The 22,232-nt window shown below is 37.5% G+C and overlaps 1 protein-coding gene across 4 annotated transcripts in view; it reads left to right on the top strand.

Moving 5' to 3' along the window:
* Positions 1-4,818: 4,818 nt before the first annotated feature.
* ATG4C (autophagy related 4C cysteine peptidase) overlaps positions 4,819-22,232 on the top strand; it is a 66,874-nt gene continuing 49,460 nt past the window's right edge. The window contains exon 1 of one of the 4 annotated variants that reach the window (XM_054690819.1): positions 4,819-4,850. The gene's annotated coding sequence lies outside the window, so the exon portion shown is untranslated. The other 3 variants (XM_037498325.2, XM_037498324.2, XM_037498328.2) reach the window with 3 other exon arrangements.

Genomic DNA, 22,232 nt, shown 5'->3' with positions numbered 1-22,232 from the left:
AAATTCTATGATCCTAGACTAAGCCAGGATGTTCAACAGGTTAGATTTATTAAGCACATTTTCAACTTATGATACTTTCAACTTACACTGGGTTTATTAGGATATAACCTGACAGTCGGTGAAGGAAGATCTATAGTTGGGGTGCTTTAGGTTATTAGTTGCAGAAAGCCTAACCCGAAATGACTTAAGTGGTTGAAAAACATATAGGTTTATGTAACTGAAAGTTTCAGAGGTTGGATGAATTATGTCTTCCTTTCACTTCTCTTTTCTGATGTTCACATCGTTTGCTTCATCTGAAAGTTGATTGCAAACACAGTAAACAAATCAATAGACCAAGAATGAACGTGATGCTCAGAATCAATGAAAGCAAAAATGAGGAATGAGCATTTCACTAAATCTAACTTAAATATCAAATGAAAGCTACTTGATGTTAAAGAGCCTGAGAATCTTAGGTTAACTTCCGATTTAGGTTAAGTTAAAAGAGGAAATGTGAAAGCTGAAAGGTCAAATAGTGTGCCTCTCCAGTCAATTTTTGACTAAACGTTCCTTATCTAACATGATCTGTGAACTCACCCATGTCTATCTCTGTGCAATATCGATTGTTTTGCAACTTCTTATTCGGTATTTCAACAAATATTTACATGTTATCACCTTTATTTTTGTACTGCTTTAGATGTTAGTAATGGAATGAATATGATATGATCCTATAAGGAATTTACAGCCTATTTAGAAAGATAGATGTATAAACAAATAAATTATAACATAACATTGGGATAAGTGCTGAAAGAAGAAAAATAGTGATTATTGCTTTCTTCAAAGATAAGGTGCTGTTAATCAAGAGTCTTTCAGTTGCAAGTGACAGAAACCCAATTGCAAAGAGCTAAGCAGAAAATGGAATCTTTTGTCTTATGCAAGTGGGAACTGCAGGAATAGAGCTAGCTGAGGAACTCAGAATTGTTGGGTCTATTTCTCTCTGGATTTTTTTCTTGTTATTATATTCTTGTCTTCCGAAGATAAACTCTGAAGTGGATTCTGTGGTGCATCATTCACCATCTTTAGGATAGAAGTACTGGTTCCTCCCCTCCCAACTTTGGGAATGTTGCCTGCTGATGGCTCAAAGCTGAGTCTCTCCAGGAATTGTCTCTAGACGAAGGGAGGTGCCTCACTCAGGGTAACACCTCTTCCCTGGGAGCAGAGAGCATTGAAAGATTGATCAGGTCTGGCCTCCTGCCACGCTGATAAATGAAGGGCCATCACCGCTTTAGAGCTACTTCTGGGATCAGATAGGAGTCTGAAGAACCTGAGAAGATGTGACTCTTGGCAGAATTCTGCAGAGAAGAGAGCTGAGGTGGTTTTTTTTTTTTTTTTTTAAATTCTGGATATAGAAGGAAAAAATGGAGTAAATGAAATGAAGTAAAGAGAAGGAAAAAGTGAAACCAAACACTGTTCTAACTGGTGAAAAACCAAGTGCTGTCTTATTTGGTTTCCCTATATTCCTGCTATCAGTGAACCCATCCAATATTTTTCTTTTTCCTTCTGGCTTATTTCACAGAGCATAATTCCTTCTAGTTCCATCCATGTTGCTGTGAATGGCATGAGTTTATCTTTTTTGATTGCTGAATAGAATTTCATTGTGTATATGTGCCACATCTTCTTGATACAGTCATCTGTTTTTGGGCATTTGGGTTGTTTCCAGGTTTTACCTATTGTAAATAGTGCTGCAATAAGCATAGGTGAACAGGGCCTCCCTGGTGGCACAAGGGGTTAAGCACCACACTATGAAGCAATCCTCAGCTTCTGCAGAATGAGTTCGATCCCCGGCCGGCCAGGGAGCAACCCACATGGTGCAGCAGACCTCTCCTGTCTTGCCTGCTGCTCCTCTCAGCAGTGTGTTTCAGTCAGTCTGCCTGCTCTGTTCTCCCACTCTGTCTCTGGGGAATCTTTTCACCCCCCACATCTCTGGCCTGTACCCAAGTTCTTGTATGCATAAATAAATAAATCTTAAAAAAAAAACCATAGGTGTACAGGTGTTCTTTTGAATCAATGTTTTTGTGTCCTTTGGGTAGATCCCTAGGAGTGGAATTGCTGGGTCATATGGTAGCTCCATTTTTAGCAGACCGAGGAACCTCCAGAAAGTTTTCCATAGTGGTTGGACCAGTTTGCACTCACACCAGCAATGTAGGAGAGTTCCTTTTTCACCACATCCTCACCAACATTTGCTGTTTCTTGTACAAAACACAACAAAGCAAAAACAGACAATTATAAATCAGAGACGTACTGCAGGGGTGGAGGAGGGAGAGGGATCAAAGGGAGAGAGGGATGAGCACAGGGGGCTGAGGTGATGGTGCAGGTGTGCATTGGTGAAGGAAACTCTATAGGGACTCAGTCTGAGGGGGGGGGAAGCAAATATTGTTTTAAAATGAACAATGATGTAAAAATATAAAAAAAATTAAAAAACAAAATTAGCAGGCAACTATATATCAGAGACATTCTGCAAGGGAGGGGGAGGTAAGGGAATCAAAACAGGGAAGAGAAGAGCACAAGGAACTAAGGCAGTGGCACACAGGTGAACTGGTGGTGGGAATTCTATGGGGACTACACCTGAGAGGAGAAAGCAAACATTGTACAAAAATGAACAATGACATAAAATACATGTAAATTATAAAAAAAGAAAGAATCAAAAGAAAAAAAAGAAACAGAAGCTGAGGATGTTATTTCTAGAACTTTGTGGAAATAGTGATTAGAGCCATAAACTCTCTAGGATATAAGGTTTAACTGGTGAAACTGTGGATAATCCTGTCATTGCAATGAAGAAGTATTAATAAAATTAATTAATGCCCATAAATCATAGAATAAAATAACGGTAAAATGCTGTAATCATAGAAAGGTCCTGAGCAACTAAATGATATGTTAAAGAAAAGATAGATTTCTATAATTCATTATTTGGTTTTATGAACTATTCAAAGAAAAACTGAAAACAGAATTATCCAGTTTCTAAAGTTTTCATAAAGAAATTAGATAGCAAGGGGCTTCTCTGGTGGTTGCAGGGGTTAAAGTCTCAGTGCTATCAAGCTATGGCCAGCCACTACAGCATGAGTTAGATCTCAGGCCAGAGAGCTGACCCACATGGCACAGCAGACCTCTCCTGTCTCACCTGCTGTTCCCCTCAGCAGTGTATTTCAGTAGATCTGCTGTTCCTCTGCTCCTCACTCTTTCTCTGGTGAATCCTCCTGCCCCACACCTCTGGTCTACACCCCAGTTCTTGTATGCAAAAATAAATAAAATAAACCTTAAAAAAAAAAAAAAAGTCAGGGCCTCCCCGGTGGCGCAGCGGGTGAGCGCTGGGTTGCGAAGCTACCAGCAGCCTCTGCAGCGCTGGTTCCATCCCCGGCTGCTCCCCGGCCACTGGAGGAGGGTCCCACGTGGCGTGCAGACCTCTCCTGCCGCCCACTGCTCCCCTCAGCAGTGTACTTCGGTCCTTCTGCCTGCTCTGCTCCACGCTCTGGCTCTGGTGAATTCTCTCACCCTCTCGCGCTTCTGACTGTATCCAGTGCATGTATAAACAAAACAAACAAACAAATAAATTAAACATGCCTCTATTTAAAAAAAAAAAGCCAGAGAGCAAGAAAAATTGGGAGTTCATATTCTGAAAAAAATTTAAGAAATTACGTTCATCCATCTATCATGACAGATAAAAATGTTCAAAATTCTAGGCTCCACACAACAAACTATGGTGGTGGATTGAGTGTGCCTAGGTGATGGGTGTGCTATATGGAAACATCACTGAAGGGGGCATCTTACTCTCCTAAAATACAAACAACGAAGCAAACCAATGTTAACTCAATAAAAAGTATTATTAAAAAATCTCTAGTCTCTAACTAAAACATGTCCCAAAGTGTTTCTAAATGTTTTGTCAATTAAAAAAAGAAAAAACAGGGCCTCCCCCGGTGGCGCAGCAGTTGAGCGCTGGGCTGAGAAGCTGCCAGCAGCCTTTGCAGTGCTGGTTCAATCCCAGCACCCCCCCCCCCACCTCTCCTGCTGAGCCCACTGCTCCCCTCAGCAGTGTATTTCGTTGGTCTGCCTGCTCTGCTCCCCGCTCTGGCTCTGGTGAATTCTCTCACCCTCTCGCGCTTCTGACTGTACCCAGTGCTTGTATAAATAAATAAATAAATATTATTTTAAAAAAAGAAAAAAAGAAAAAACAACAAAACCTTCCCACAACTATGCTGCGAAAAGAAACCTCTGCAAATTAATTTACAACCATGGATTGTAAATCCTACCAGAAAAATAGAGAAATAAATCAGATGGTTTCAGCAAAGTCATTTGGACCCTATTACCATGGTTTTTGGATGGTATGACTTGGAAAAGCACAAGTCTGAACTGAAAATAAAATAGTAAATTAAGAGAGCCATCTACTGGTAGCTCATTGTAATCTGTTTAATTCATTAGGTTTCTATGCCTAATTTACTCCCATAAGTAACACTGTGATCAATTTTCTGGATAAATTGAATCTGACTTACCTTCATGTTATACTATGTATGAAAGAGGGTATCTTTGACATAATAGCTACAATTTGGAACATAGATACCCAAGTTTAGGGGTTAATATTTGAAATTTAACCAACTGTTAACACTAAGAATAGTTAACAGATATATGTTTAGTAAAGTGAACTTAATAAGAACAAACAATATGTCCATATACTTATATAAAATATGTGGTTCATATACTTATATAAAGTCTTATAATCTTTACAACAAATTTATATGGTAATTCTACTATTACTCTAATTTTTCAGATGAGGAAACTGAGCACAGAGATATTACATAACTTGCCTAAGAGTCAAGAAAGCAGTAAGTGTCAAAGCTTGAATTAGAACTCAAGTAATTTCACTGTGGACCCTCTATGCTCAACGATTACCTGATACAAAAACCTAGAGAGTTCAGAATTTATAATCATCATTGTTATAGTTTATCAGAAATACTAAAGCAAATTTGAGAAAGTTGTAATTAGGATGAAAAATGCAAGTATAGAAAAATCTTAGCATAAATAATCTGGTGAGTTATTTAAGGTACCTAAAAGGTGTTCTAAGACCACAATGGAAAGGCACTTTAGCTCAGTCTGATGAGAGAAGAAAAACAAGCAAAGTATCTGACTTGTTCTCATAGTCATGGCACTAATTACAGTATAATATAATTTCTTATTCACTTTTCTAGACTGCAAGCTCCCTGAAGTCAAGGACTGTGTCTGCATTGTTCTCTCTTGTGTTTCTTATGTTGAACACTCAATAAGCATTTGCTTAATAAATGAATGCAACCAGTATTACTGGAAAAAAAAATCTGAGGCATGGAGTGATGTGAGAGCAGACTGGAAGAGTGGTACATATGCCATGGCAAGGAGCTATATTAAAAAAACTATTTATTGAGGGCCTTCCTAGTGGCATAAGGGTTAAGCACACCACTGTGAAGCTATTCACAGTTTCTGCAGGACGAGTTCGATCCCAGGCCTAACCCACATGGTGCAGCAGACCTCTCCTGTTTCACCTACTGCTCCTCTTTTTTTAGCAGCATATTTCAGTAGATCTGCCTGTTTTGCTCCCCACTCTATGTCTAGTGAATCCTCTCATCCCCCACACCCCTGGCCTGTACCACAGTTCTTGTATGCATAAATAAATAAATCTTTTTTTTTTTTTTTAATTAGCCATTCATTGAAACCCCCAGAAATCTGACTCTGGAATTGAGGCTACAAGAAGGGGAGGAGGAAAGCAAAGGGTGGACTATGGTGGAAGGTTAAGGTAGTGTGGTTAAGAGTAATCACATACAGTGTTGCAAACCCATGTTACCACAATTAAGAAAAGAAACAGTTCATTGAACTGCTCTACTATCCCTCCATGATTGCACATTTTCCTGATTTCAAAACTCCTCATGACTTTTGATCTTTTTCCAGAATGTTGGAGAGATAATTTCAAATGCCTGCATGAGGTTTCCTGGAGATACCTAATACAACATCAAGTCCTTTCTACTACCAAGGCATTTGTTACTTTACCTGCATTCTTTCATGAATTCAGATAAAATTCATGAATCATGAAATTCACTCTTTTGAAGTGTACAATTCAGTGTTCTTTAGTTTGTTCATGAAATTGTGCAACCATCATCAGTAACTAATTCCAAAATATTTCATCACTCTGAAAAGAAATTCTATATCCATCAGCAATCATTCACCATCCTTTCCTCCCCCAAGAACTTAGCAATCACTGATCTAATTTGTCTCTATGGATTTGCCTACTTTAGTTATTTCATCAAAATGAAACCATACAGTATCTACTCTTTTGTGTATGGCTTGTTTTACATAACATGATGTTTACAGGATTCACCTATGTTGCAGATTTCATTCCTTTTAATGGCTAAATATAGATAGGCCAAATTTCTTTATGTGTTTATTAATTGATGGCATTTGTGTTGTTTCCACTTTTTTGGCTAGTGTGAATAATGCTGGTTTTTGTTTAGATACATATTCTCATTCTCTTGAACTCAGGCCTTCACAGTGATAGCGTGATAATGCTGAGACTTAACCCCTATGCCACCAGGAAGGCTCCCAAATTCCCCCTTTTTATATGAACATCAATTAAAGTGTAATAGTGGCCCAGCAAGACCTTGTCTTTGCTAATTATATCTGTAATTACTTTCAAATAAGGTAAGGTGATGGGGATTAGGATATCGACTTAAGAATTTGGGTGGGACACAGTTCAACAAATAGCACTACTCCATTAAGTTAATTTTCTTGCCTTCATTTCAGCAAAGTAATGGGAAATGCTGCATAAAAAGGGCAAGGTGGGGCAGGATAAATAGTTTAGGATTGGCTAATTTATATAATTCTGATGAGCTTTGGTCTATAGGGATGTTCTCTAATTGTCTGATATCTGGTTCTGGTATGATTTAGAGGAAAGGAAATGCTGGCTCATTTTTGTGAGTTAGATAAGGAGATGATTGAAGGTATAGACTTAGGCTTGATTGGTTTGCATACAAAGGTGTACTTAGTGGGGGACACTGATAGTAAGGAATTCAGTAGCATGGGAGGAGCAGTCTCTCTCCAGGTCTGTACTATCTCCAAATGCCATAGAATTAAGAACACAGTCATGTCTATAGAATGTTTCAATCAAGCATAGAACCACAGACTGCATATATGATAGTGGTCCCTATCTCAGTGTGTTGTAGGTTATACCGTCTAGATTTAAAGTACTCTCCATTAAATTCATACAATGGCAAAATCACCTAACATGCATTCTTCAGAACATCCCTGTTCTAAGCATGACTGTACAGAAAATAAGAAAATATAACTAATTTAATATTTAACCTTTGTGAAATATACAAAATCTAAGTTGTTTAAACAACTTCACACTTGCTAACATACTATAACCAAAAGTGAAAAAAGACAAGTATTGGAAAGGTTGGGGAGAATTGGAAACCTCACACATTGCTGTGGGAATATAAAATGGTACATTTGCTGTGAGAGTTTGACAAGTCCTCAAAAAGTTAGACACTGAATTTTCATATGATGTAACAATTTCACTCCCAGGTATATACCCCAAAGAGTTGAAAACAAAGATCAAACAGGTACTTGCTTGCCAATATTCTTTGAGCATTATTCACAATATCCAAAAAGTGGAAATAATCCAAATGTTCATTAAGAGATGAATAAACAAAGAGTCTAAAATATATTCTATGTATACATATATGCATATATGTAGGCATATACAGAAAGTTATACACAAAAAATATTGACAAAAGGTCACCATTTAATAATCAGGTTGTTATTTCCTCATTCTTCAATGCTACTTCTAAACCAGTACTCTGCTGCTTTTGTGTAAAAATTCTGTGCCTTTGGAGGATTTCACAATATTTGCAAATACCATTCTCCACCCTGCTTCATCTCTGTCATCTTTGGTTTCCTGGTTACCAGCTCAATCCCTATTTACCTGGTCAAAATCTTATTCATGCCCATGGTTTTGTTTGGAGAGTGGATGCTAGTGGGTCTGGGGGTGTATGCTGGTCGAAGAATAAGAGCCGCCCACCAAAGGTGAAAGCAAGCAAGAGGAAAGAACTCCTGACAGCAGGAGGGGGGTCCAAAGGAGGGTGCCCATTTACGCCTGCCCTGTCTATGACTATATACTGTCAGACTCCTATAGAACAATATGCCAGACTATTGATTAGGCACTAGGTGGTCAGGAAGTTTCGTGGTGGTTGTTTTTCTGCACCCTAATTACCCTGTAACTGGATCTTACTGCAGGCAGTTGCTAGCTCAGCAACATTTCAGTAAAACACTTCTGTTTTCCTGAGAGCTGTTTTGTTCCTTCTGTTCCCCTGTTGTTTAAAATGACTGTCCTGTGTGTTAGACTTTCCTGTTCCCCAAATTCTCCTGGTCTAAGTTCCTCTCAGTTTCCAGTGTCATCTAAAGTTGATGACTCCCAAAGTTATATATCCAGCTTAAATCTTCCCCTTCAGCTCTATATCTAACCATCTCCTGGGCACTCTTGCGCTTTCCTTACTCCGTATGTGGAAAATTAAAAAAGCAGAAACCCAGGAGTCTTCCTTGATTCCTTGTCTCCTTCACACTTGCTCTGGATTCTCTTATCCTAATATCACTGAGCAAATTTTTGTTCTCTTATCACTGCTTTACTTCAAGTCTCCCACTTTTAAGGTGTCCAGAATTATGCAAACAATTTCCTAACTGGTCTTTCCAGTTTTAGTTGTTTTCCAAATCACTGCAACTAGCAGCTTAAGATGCAATCTAGTTATGTCACCCCCAGTTAGTTCCCTTATATTCCTGTAACATCCAAGATTCTTGTAGTATAGAAGACCCTTTTATGAAATGGGCCCAACTTTCAATGCTGTATGTTGTACCATTCCCCCCAACATGTTCCAGCTATATTCAATTTACAGGTTATTTTAAACTGGTTGGACCTCCCTCTTCTGCAGCTAGTTAATTCTTATTTTTGTCATTTAACTTATCTGAGGACTCTGTCCTGCAGGATCTCTCAATGTGAGAGTAACTGACTCCTCTTGTTCTCTTAATACCTTGTCCTTACTTTTGCTGTAACATTAATCACATTTTATTGTGGGACTCTGAATTTTTATCTGAATTCTTTTCATATTCCCAGAATTTAGTGCAGTGTTATGAATGTTTAGTAAATAATACCTGTGAGTAGGTCCTGTGCTGTATTTCCAGGCTAAGGTTTACTTTGTAGCACTTGCTTAAGTGTGAGTGTGAAAGGAAAAGGAGGATGGAATGATATTGTATTTAAGAGGGAATCTGTGAAATCACTGAAGTTGCTTTCAAAGTTATGGGGATTCTGCACATGTTTGTAGACTGAAATAAAGGGGACAGTAGGGTGGGGAGGAGAGAGAGAAATGACTGAAGATGTAGGAAAGGGTGTAAAATAAGGTCACTCGGAAAGGTAGGAAGGTTTCACCAAGAACAATTCTTTAATTTTCAGAGATCTATTAATTTTTATTTGATTTTTTAAAAAGATTTATTTTTATTTATTTATACAAGCACTGGGTACAGTCAGAAGCGCAGGAGGGTGAGAGAATTCACCAGAGCCAGAGCGTGGAGCAGAGCAGGCAGAAGAACCGAGGTACACTGCTGAGGGGAGCGGGCGGCAGGAGAGGTCTGCAAGACCTGTGGGACCCTCACACGGTGGCCGGGAGCAGCCGGGGATCGAACCGGTGCTGCAGAGGCTGGCGGGCAGCTTCGCAACCCAGCGCTCACCCGCTGCGCCACCGGGGAGGCCCAGAGATCTGTTAATTTTTAGAGATCTAATATTATTAGATCTATGAGGCCTGAATTCAATTATCTCAAAACATTTTTTCAAAGAAGGCATTTATTATATGGTTTTGCTTATTTAACAGAAACTTTAACCTTCCCTGGGCCTGGGAGAGACATGGATAAGAAGTTTACTTGGTGGGCCTCCCCAGTGGCGCAGAGGTTGAGCGCTGGGTTGTGAAGCTGCCCGCAGTCTCTGCATTTCCCAGTTCAATCCCCGGCCACCGGGAGAGGGTCCCACATGGCGCGCAGACCTTTCCTGCCGCCCGCTGCTCCCCTCAGCAGTGTACTGCGTGAGTCTGCCTACTCTGCTCTCCCCTCTGACTCGGGTGAATTCTCTCACCCTCCCATGCTTCTGACTATACCCAGTGCTTGTATAAATAAAATAAATAAATCTTAAAAAAAAAAAAGACGTTTACTTGGTAGAATAAAGGATTAAAATTTACTAACAAAAATTTAGAGGTGTAACACAATCAATGTTACTGGAATGGTGGATATGTTTTCAAAGTATTTGCCCAGGTTATGATGACATTTTAGAAAGGGTAGTATTATATGTATGTGTACACACACTAAATTGTTGTCTTTAATAATTTTGAATGTTGCATTCTGATTAATCAAATATTCTGATTTTAATAACTTTTATTTTTTTAAAGATTCATTTATTTATACATAGAAGAACTGGGGTACAGGCCAGAGGTGTGGGGGGTGAGAGGATTCACTAGAGAGAGTGGGGAACAGAATAGGTGGATTGACTGAAATACACTGCTGAGGGGAGCAGCAGGTGAGACAGGAGAGGTCTGCTGTGCCATGTGGGTAGCTCCCTGACCAGCCGGGGATTGAACTCATGCTGCAGAGGCTGTGGATAACTTCACAGTGCTGTGCTTAACCCCTTGTGCCACCAGGGAGGCCCTTAATAACTATTTTTTTAATTTTATTTTTAAGATTTATTTATTTATGCATGCAAGAGCTGGGGTACAGGCCAGAGGTGTGGGGTGTGAGAGGATTCACCAGAGACAGAGTGAGGAATAGAACAGGCGGATGGACTGAAGTACTCTGCTGAGGGGAGCAGCAGGCAAGTCAGGAGAGGTCTGCTGCACCATGTGGGTTGCTCCCTGACCGGCCCGGGATCGAACTTGTGCTGCAGAGGTTGTGGATAGCTTCACAGTTTGCACTTAACCCCTTGCGCCACCAGGGAGGCCCATAACTATTTTATATGAAACCTGAATTATTAATTAAAAAATGCATAGGTGTTAGAATAGCTTATGTTAAATCTACATAGTATTAGTAAGGAGTTTAGGGTCTCAGTCATTACTGTGGACTCCCACAAAGTATGGAGAGACAGTTGCTCTGCATAAAGTATTCTTTGGCTAGAACACAGAGGGAAAGAGATGTCTGAGAGGAACTCCTACCTTTTAGAAGATTTACAGATGATAATAGAGTTCCAATTAACCAAAAGTATGTGATTTTTTCTTAAAGTTAATGTTACACATAATTTACGTTCTATTTTTCATTCTGATAAAACTCTTTTGTATCTTCATTTCATTTCTGTTTTAATATTTCCTAATTATCAAAACTATCTGTGCTTCATAAATAGACTATAGTGCCTAGGCAGGATGCTTTGCCATAGCAACATTCATCATGTATTTATGGAACTGAAATGAACATCTTTTCCATTTTTAACTCCTGTGTTTTGGCAGTTGGCCAAATAGAAAAGTCAAACACACATTTAGAGGAGAGTACTGCTGAGTAAAGCAGGGAAAGAATCTCTTTCAAAAACCTAAAGTTTATTACATAAATTATGTACCGTTTAGCTATCTTCCATGTTCATTTACACAGTTGGTCATTGAAACTGCTTTAGAAATATTTAGCATATTTTTAAAGCTTAATAACATTCCTAGTAAGTGGAGGCAGGGTTATGTATTTATTTACTACTAACACATATGAATAGCAGATAACCTGACTATAGTTTGTCGTTAACTGAATAATTCCAATGGAAATGTTTTCTCTCACTGTGTTCATATTGTTCTGGTACATGAGTTTGGAAAGCAGCAGATCGTATCCATGATCATAGATTTTAAATATTTACTTGCTGGTGCTGCATAATTTAGCACAGTAGAGTTGGAAAGCAGTTTGTATGGTAGCTGATGCCATGTCAGTATTACAGAACATAATTTCCCTTGATGATGTCTATGTGGAGTTGTAAAAATGGAATGCATTCTGCTCTGTTTTACTAGTCAATTAAAAATTGTTTTATTGTAAATTCACAGAAAACCAGTGTTTGTGCTACACACACAATTTTAATTTAAGAATCTAAGCTTTGTTTCTCATGTCCTATTAATGCACAACATCAAAAATAAAATGTCCTTTTGGAATAAACATCCTTTTCCAAAAAGGCATCCAGACAGCTTGTTGAATGTATGTTATCTGTCTTAAGATATAAAATCAAACTTCTGGGGCCTCCCTAGTGGTTCAAGGGCTTAAGATGCAAGCTATGAAGCTATGCACAGCCACTGCAGCAAGAGTTTGATCCCCGGCCAGGGAGCTACCCACATGGCGCAGTAGACCTCTCCTGACTTGCCCACTGCTCCTCTCAGCAGTGTATTTCAGTCAATCCACCTGTCCTGTTCCTCCCTCTGTCTCTGCTGAAGTCTCTCACCTCCCCATACCCCTGGCCTGTGCCCCGGTTCTTGTATGCATAAATAAACAAATCTTAAAAAAAAAAAATCAAACTTCTGTATTTCAGAATGTGGCAAAATAATGTTAATTTTTTTTTTTTTTTGCTCACTCCAATAAATGCTGCATCTGTGATCTTACTATACACTTTGTGTGATTGGTTATTTGGCAGCCCAGCCATGAAATAAAAAGACAATAGTTTGTTATTTTTTTTGTGTGTGACAATAAAAGATAATTCAAACCACTGAGCACATTAAGAAATTGTGAAAGAGTTTCAAGTTTAATTTTGAACTTTTCAACTATGCTTTCTAAAAGCTTTCCTTTCCCACACAGTTTCATAGTCCTATAGTACAGACTGCTAATTTTTTACTTTAAACATTTACTAAAATTCAGGAGCATTTCTGGCAGTCCTTTTTCCAACGCAATTTTGCAGTATTACAAAATGACACAGGATTACATTTTGCTATAACTTAGCATATCTCTCAACACCCCGTAGGAGTAAGGATAAAAAGTTCATTTCATAAAAAAGTTCGAGTTCTGTCTTGTGTTTCAATCCTTGAAAATAATCTAAATGTGGAAAATGAATACACACACTCCTTGATGCTTTGTAAGTACTAACATTCTGTAGTCCCAACTACACCTACATTTAGAGTAACCTCGACAACAGGATAGGAGGGAACACTGATATTTCAACCAAAGTGGAGCTTGGTAGGAAGGTCTACATCCCTGCAAAGGATTTAGGGTCCTCTGAAATCCCAACTGCAGAGTGTGTGTACAAACCAAATGAGGAATGAGAATGGCATTGCATGCTGGATCTTGTAGTTCCTGAGCTTGGGGACAGGGAGCATTTCATGGGCATGCTGGGAGTTGTAGTTCACATGCTCAACAGGAAGTCATGGTTGGCATAAGGAGGTTTGTCTAACAGAGATACCCCTTTATAGATGGACTTTCCCTTGGCTTCGCGCTTGCATATCGGCGAGTTCACCAGCTGGGTTGGCGAACAGGTGAGAAAAAGGAAGGAAGTAACCGGAGCAGGCGCCTGTAAGGGGTACAATGCTGCAGCCAATGAAAGGCTTCAGTGCCCCGGAAGTGGCTGCCTGAGTGCGTTTCAGGGGGATGTCATTCCTCTTACTACGGTGGCCGGGAGAGCTCAGTGCTGGGGCTGCGGTGCTGAGGTCGGAGTGTCTGCGTGTGTGCGGGCTGCTTTTGTGGCGGTTGCTGCTAGAGCTGGAACATTTCCCGGGTTGGTGGCTCCTGCACATCTTTTACCCTACTCCAGCTCTGTTTCGGGGAAGGGTCAACTCGAGGCTAACGGAGTCAAGAGACGGTTGAGGCTTAGTGTCTCTGATCCCCCAAATGATCCTGTTTCTTGGGGTTTCCTGCCCTTAGAGGAGACCGTATGGTCAACTATTTGGCCTCTGTAAGGGTTTTAGCTTCTCCCTCTTTCCTTTCTTTTGACTTCTGACTCCTCGCCCGGTCCTGGGCTCCAGAGACGATAAACCGTAAGCCTTCCTGCGGGCAGCTGTATCCCCTCTCCTTGTGGCTTTTCTTAGGTGTTTCAGTGACGATCTCTTCTCCCTTAACCTGTCACATCCGTTTAATTCTTTCCCTGTTGCTCCCCGTTAGAAAGAAGAAAGCCCCCCAAGTCGGATCCCTGAGATCTGAGTCTTCTCATTCCTAACTCCATTCCTTGTTTTTGGCCTGTGTTAATGCTTATCTTTACAGACATTAACATTGTCCGGTCACTTTATTCGGTTTTCGCTTACCTTCAACTCCTCCACCTCCATCCGAATCTAAGAGTATATTAGGTTGGAGGTTTGAATACATTATTAAATGTGATGACTGTGAATACAGAGATCTCAGTGCTCAGCGTGACTGCATACTGAGTTTCTATTTCTTAAGATTTCTCTGGGTTACGTTTTTGTTTTGTAATACCCATTCTCCCACGAGGGAAAAATGCTACCCTATAAGTAGAGGAGAGTACCTCATCCTACCGTTCTTTGTATTCTATTTACTTAAGTTGTATTCTCCACCCCCCGCCCCCCTTATTCCTGCTCAGATCACATGTCCTTAGTGACATTTTTGCAATGATTTTAGTTCATAGTAGACAGACACAAGGAAATCTTCTTTCTTCCTTGTTTGGTTATGATTTGTAATTAGATTGTGAGTTGTTGAAATTACCAGAGGGATTGGAAAGGCTTTGAAATGTGAAATTTACATGTGTTCCAATTTGCAAAGTAACAAAGCTTCCCTGAACAAGGAAGAGTTTTTAATTAATCCAATAATCTTATGCTATATTGAATTAATTATCAGTTCATTCCCTGTAAAATTTTGGCAACTGTTTAAAGAGTGGCCAATGCAAGAGATTGTGTACTTCAGTAAAAAAGAATTTGAAACCATTTAACAGGTATTCTTTTGTGTAGACAAATATATTGAAAATTTGTTTTACTTGTTTATAAGGTACTTCTATATATTTCGATAGATCTGGTAAAAACAGCATTGTATAGTATTCACAATGTTTCATAGACAGAAATTTTGTGCTTACAGATTCTTGGAGACCATGTAACTTAAGTTTGCAGCTTCTATTCTGACTGTTGTACTATAGAGATTCTAACAGTAAAATTAGCATACTTATAACCAATCAAATATAATCTATAGATGTCAGTAAAATAATAGCTACTTGGGGATTATTCCTAATTAATCTGAAATGGTTTCAGTCATGCTTAAGGTTTGGGGCGAAATGTATGATGTTTCAGAATTCAGTCGTGGACTTCTTTACATTTATCATGGATAAATAATAAAAGGTTAGACATTACTGAAATGCTTTATATTTTTCCTGAGATTTTATTCATTCATTAGGCATTTATTGAAAACTTATTATTGTCCAAAGAAAGGGGGATGGGGCAGGTAGATAATCAATTACCGGTAGGTAACTGGATTGCTTTATATCTTCAATTTCTTGCACATACTAAGTGTACAGTGTTGGTTGAATTTGAAACTAATATTTAAATGAATGGAGTTATGACTTGGGAGTAGGGTGGTGACCAAAGGGGAAGGAGGTCTAGATTACCAGGTTTGATTGCAGTGGTCCAGGTGGTATGTAGATTTACCTTTTTCATTAAATTCCAAGATGGATCAATATCTTACGAAGTACTATGAAAAAAAAAATACCATTTAGACAAAGATTGTCAACTGTAAGAGGTCTTCAATTTCAGAGTTAAAATATCAAGATGTGTGATTTAGAAATGATGAAATAGAGTACTCTTTATGATGGTTGGTGAACCTTATAACCACTTTATTTATTTTTGGACTATTAATTTATAACCTTTGACATGCATTCAGTAACTTAGCATTTATTTATTAACTAGACACTCTTCTAGGTCATAGAAATATAGTGGTGAATAAATATGTTTTCTACCCTCATCGAACTACTGTGTAACAGGGGAAGCAGACATAAATGAAATAGTCTATCAAAGAAACGTAAAGTTGCAGCTGGTTTTAGTGCTGTAAAAAAGGACCTTGATGTTATACAGAGGAAAAACTGATTACAGAAGGGACAAAAGTGTGGATGTAAAAGGCCAAATTAGAGATGATGATATCTTAGACAAGGTGGTAGTGAAAATAGAAGTGCGTGGATTTTAGATATGTTTAGGAAGTGAAAATGAGTGATAGATTGTGTGTGAGGAATGAGGGAGAGGAAGCTGCCATTGACCATCACAAGAATTTTGACTTATGTAACTGGATGGATTGTAGCACTTTCACTGAGAGAGAAAGCATTATAAAATGGCCAGGTTTGGGGGGAATGTAAGTCATTTGTTAATATTTTTTTTTTATTATGTCATCAGTAGCCAACATTAATTTCTGGTATTTTTTCTCTTTTATGTGATTGTTTCATTTATGTATATTTGAGGAACACTATACCTGAAATAAGTTTTTCAATATTTTTTTCTTTAGTGAGCAGGGATGATATTCTAGATGAAAACATTTGGAAATATGTTAAGATTTATTTAGTATTTCTATATAACATTCAATCACTTTTATGAATTATAATATAGTTATGTATCATCCTTATTTTTGCTTAAGTTTTGGAAGCAAATTGGGCATTTCATTCACTTGATGTATAGATAATATAAAAATGTACTAGTGAAAAAAGTCATGCTTTTGATAGCTTTGAAATGTCTCCTTTGTGTAAATTTTGATAGATGTTGAATCAATATAACCAGTTTATTGTTTAAATTATACATTTCATAGTAAACAGTAGCATGTAGACTTAGCATAAGGAGCATGGGCTTGGATCAGGCTGCCTGGATTCAAGGTGTGTTTGCTATTTACTTGTAAAACTTAGTAATCACTTCTAACTTTTGTTTTTGTGTCTATAAATGTGGGTAATAGCAGTGCCTTATAAAATTGTGAGGATTGAATGAGATCTGATATGTGCTTATTAACAAAATTTCTGGCACAGAGTGTGGGTTTGCTATTACTATAATGATATGGAACTGAAATCATCTGCATTTCTGTAACATTTTAATTTTATAGTTCCTTATGATTAATAAATCTCAACTGGAGAAAAATTTGGTAGTCACACTTGGATTTGAAGAAATCCAAATCATATTGTATGAAGTAATTTTGCTTATTCACTATTATCTGAGATAAGTCAGCACATGTTATTTTTCACAAAATTCTCCTCAGAGACTATGTTCAGTCTATAGCTATAAAGGAAATTAATGGTAGATTGGTTTGTAATTACTTTTCTTTATTTTTTAGTCAAACTTCTCTAAACTTTTACTTGCTTTTAGTTAGCATGCTTTCTTTTATCTAGAATAGTCCTTTCCTTTTCATTTTCTCCCTCCCTTCCTCTGTTTTTTCCCTTTGTTTTTTAAGTCTAGGCCAATTGTTTTGTAGATTGTTTCGCAAAAGAATTTTATCTGATTTGTTTAATTATAGTTGGTTACAGGTTAAATAGTGTTTTCAAGACATTACACAGGAGACTGAACTTTCCATTTCATCATACCAGGAATGATATAATGATAGGATATCCCATTACTGATAATATCAATCACTTAATTTAGCCAGATTTCTGTATTCTAAAAGTATCTTTATTCTTTTGTACATAATCTGTGGGGGTAATATCTTGAAATCACTGGATATCCTGTTTTCCAACTTTTTTTTTTTTTCCTATTCAGTGTTTTTAGGAGCCGTTGATGATCCCCGCGTGAATGAATCATTTTATTGGTGGTTGCCAAATAGTGGTTTTCCAATTCTCTAAATCCTTCTATATATGTCTGTTAACTGTCTCTCTAAAGAAGAATTATTCTTCCTCTATTCTTTTTAGTATCACTGTGTACACAAAGATTTAAAAAAAAAAAACAAAACAAAACACAACATATCCAGTGTGTTATAATCTGTCGCCATTATTCTTTTGGTGATTAAATTAAATTCACACCTTTGGCCAGTCTCTTCAAGCTGGTTCTTACCACCTTGTATATGTCCACATTGGTATTTGGGCCCATTCTTACTTTCTGTAGAGTAAAATGTTCCAGGCTCACCTAATATATTCTCTGCATAAGTCCTGGAATCAGCCATTGGATTACAAATGAGTCCTGGTTTATTTTCATGAGAAATAGTACTTAGAAACCAAGATTTGGGAATTGAATATGTATATTATTATTGCGATATTATTCTTTACAGTCTCTTTAAATGGGTACACACACACACACTTTTTTTTTTAAGAAATCATGGTTTCATATGATACCTTCAAGTTCAAAACCATACAATTCATTTTCACCTTTTCTCAATTCATATTTATATTTCCTTTTTACAACAGGGAGAATTCTGATTTTCAAACACATCAATTTGTGGTAGAAATTATATTTACTCACACATAAGTAGGAACACACGTAAAATCGTTTCAAAATTACTATATTGATATTCCCTGTCTGACAACATGTATACCTAGGAAAGATTTCTTTGCTATTTCATGTCCTTCAAATATATCTTACTAAAGATGTATAGTCAAAGTAGGTATTCAAAGTTACTGGAATATTTTTTTCTGTGTGATTTTGTAATTAATATAAAATACAGTTAAGTTTCTACTAAACTACTTTTTATTAGACTCTGTAAAACTATTAAAGTAGACATAATAATATAAAGTTTTTTTTTAAAGGCATTTATTTGCATCTAGAGGCTTATGGGACTATGTATTTTTGCAATCTTTCATTTATTTATTTATTTATTTTTAAAGATTTATTTTTTATTTATGCAATAGCTAGGGTACCGGCCAGCGGTGCAAGAGGGTGAGAGGATTCACCAGAGACAGAGTGGGGAGCAGAACAGGCAGACAGACCGAAAGCACTGCTGAGGGGAGCAGCGGGAGAGACAGGAGAGGTCTGCTGTGCCATGTGGGAACCTCCCTGGCTGGCTGGGAATCAAATCCATGCTGCAGAGGCTGTGTACAGCCTCACAGTGCTGTGCTCAACCCGCTGCACCACTGGGGAGGGCCTACTGTAAAGTTTTATCATAATTTATAGTTACAAGGAACGCTAGAGAAGTTATATCAGATAGGAAATATGCAGTTTTATCTTTGTAAGACTTTAAACTTGTAATTCTATTTTCAAAATGGTATATTATCTAAAATTAGAAATGATGATAAAAATATCAAACACTTCCATTTATGTGCCAAACAATTGTTTGTGAATGTTTTAAACAATGTCCTCCTTTTGACTCATGATACAATTCAAACGTTAATCTTTAACAATAGAAATAATTGTTGAGGGTACTTTAACTCACTTTAATAAAATGTGATTAATGTTTTCCTGTATTTACACCCACAATAGGAAGATTTATGTTATATTTATGTTCTTGTTCTTTGTATTTAAAGAATACCAGTTGTAACTGTGTAACTGTGATGTTTTCAAGCATGAACAGTCTTATTGGAAAGGGGAAAATATTTCTCTTAATAATTTTAACACTATATTTCTATTGTGAGATATAACCATATTTAGTCTTGACTTATGCTTAGTTATAAAGATCTTACTTTTTAGAGTGTAATGTTAAAAAGTACAGTAACTGGGTTTCTTGGCTCATTATACCTCTCAGTGCCTTAAGAAGAAACCATTCAAATACTTGATAAATGAATACATGTGAAACTTCATGTTTAAATGACATGTAATTACTAGTCTTAGTAATGTGGATGTACCATTTTCTTGGCTAAGGTAACTAATAAAATGGACCTTGGAAAGGTTTACCCATATTTACTTGTTCAAACCACAAAGTCACTATGTCTGAAAATGAATTTTTCATCTTCCCCTTAGCAGCCTTCTCTTGGGTGACCTTCTGTTAATGCCATCATTATCCTCCTAGACATCAGATGGAAATCTGAGTCACTTTAGTTTTTCTTCTATGTGTGGGCATATAAGTAAGCATTCCTATATTAAAATGATGTTTCTATTTCTACCATACCGGTTTGTTGCTTCTATCTCCTTGTTTTTTATCTTCTTACCAGTACTCTGACTGAGGCCCTCATTATCACTCATGTAACATTTTCTGACTAGTTGAAGAAATTGGGAATATTTAATATGGAAGAGATGACGGGATAGAGGGTCTTTAATTGTCTGATAGGTATGTCTTTAAATATCTGATGGACAATGAAATGGAAGAGGGATTAGTTTCAGAGGGCACAATCTGGAAATTATAAGGATATAGAATTTTGGTTGCAATGTCTTTCAGGCAGGGGTAGTTTGTAATTAGTGGTATCATGTAATTATATGGATACTCTAAAAACAGTTATGTTAGTAGAGAATAAGTAGTATAAAACAGTATTGAGCTTTTAAATTTGCAGCTGTATTTTTAACTCAATACAGTGCTCATTAAATATTGAGCTCCCTGTTCTGGAAGTGTTTATTTACTCAGAGGCTGAATGCACATACTTGAAAACTATGTATAGAAGAGAACTTGCTAGTGTATGGATGGTTGACAATCAGTGGGTCTGAACTAGAGGGCAGGTCAGTTTCCTAGAGATGGGATTGACTTTTTTCCCAATCCTTTGAATTTATGCATTTCCTTTTACTCCTCCATCCCAGGCATTATAGGTTTGGAAAGATCACTGATGGGAGTGTACTGTGTGGGACAATGGTCAAGAACTATTGTTCATATTACTAATTACTAGTTACTAGATGCTTTTTTTTAAAAAAAAAAAAGATTTATTTATGCATACAAGAGCTGGGGTACAGACCAGAGGTGTGGTGGTGGTGGTGAAAGGATTCGCCAGAGACAGAGTGGGGATCAGAACAGGCAGACTGACTGAAATACATTGCTGAGGGGAGCAGTGGGTGAGAAAGGAGAGGTCTGATGTGCTATTTGGATTGGTCCCTGGCCTGCGGGGAGAGGGTGAGGTGGGAGGGGCCGGGAATAAAATTGGTACTGCGGTAGCTGTGGATTGCTTCATAGTTCTGAGCTTAACCCCTTGCGCCACCAGGGAGGCCCCTACTATACATTCCCTTTCAATCCTGAGATTCTGATAACCTTCAGTTCTTGTAGGGGTTAATTTTGTTGATTAAATGATTTGACTTAATATGTAGCTTTTTTATATGTAGACTTTACAGCTTGTAATTTTGCATTTTAAAGTATTGGGGGGTTCCAAGTATTTATATTTACCTTGGACCCATCAAAAGTTACTAAAGTTCTGCCATATTAAAATTTATTTATGAGGGCCTTCATAGTGGCCCAGGGGTTAAAGTCTCAGCGCTATTAAGCCATCACCAGCCACTGTGGCATGATTTCGATCCCTGGCCAGAGACTAACCCACATGGTGCAGCAGACCTTTCCTGTCTCGCCTGCTGCTCCCCTCAGCAGTGTATTTCAGTAGATCTGCCTGTTCTGTCCCCACTCTGTCTCTAGTGAATCCTCTCATCCCCTTGTACTTCTGGCCTACAACCCAGTTCTTGTATGCATAAATAAATAAAAAAATAAATCTTAAAAAATATTTATCAACCTATAGAAAATACTTTGTTTTTCTTAGTGATAAAATCAAAGATAATTCTTATTATAGTCTTCAGGTAAATGATTGAAGTCATTTGAATTCCTTATACCCTATTTAGGTTAGTTATGATAATGATGACATTATAATCCATGACCATAATATTCAGTGATGGTTTTACCTATGTAAATTTGACACAAGTCTTGTGTGAGGGTAAATGAGTGTCTGCTCAATACTTAGTTTTACTTTTTAGATTTAAGAGAGCGCTTAAATAATTTATTTTATTTGTGTCATCATTATAAAGTAGCTGCACACTAGTTTAGTGTTTTTAATTATAGAATGTGATCCTGAGGAATTCTAAGAATGCTTATGTGTCCTTGACACAAAACTACTAATGCTTATTCCTACCTATTCTTTATTCCTCTTTCACAAACCAACTTCTGAATGTGCGTCCTGCCTTTTTTATGTTGCTGTTCCTTTTCTGAATCTTTGTCTTACCTCTTACTGCCTACTACTTTGCCTAATGCTTAGCTCTGAAACGGCACATTCTAAGTAAATACCACTCTCTCATATTTTCTACTTTTTTCTTTTGATAAGCATGTAAGGTATGTAAATTGAACATTTTTAGATTGCAGTTAAGTGAATGAAGATCGAAGATGGGCAAGAATCGGAAAAGAGAAGAGCTAGAATTGGAAACAATAATTGATGTTTCTATAAACAAAAAAAAAACTAAGTGGAGAGAAGAAATAGAGAATAGTGATGACAG

The sequence above is a fragment of the Talpa occidentalis genome, unplaced genomic scaffold, assembly GCF_014898055.3.
Source record: "Talpa occidentalis isolate TD23 unplaced genomic scaffold, MPIMG_talOcc4v2.1 talOcc4.9, whole genome shotgun sequence".
In the NCBI taxonomy this organism is placed as follows: domain Eukaryota; kingdom Metazoa; phylum Chordata; class Mammalia; order Eulipotyphla; family Talpidae; genus Talpa; species Talpa occidentalis.
Note: the sequence above shows the minus strand (reverse complement) of the source record. Positions and strands in the feature narration are given on the sequence as shown.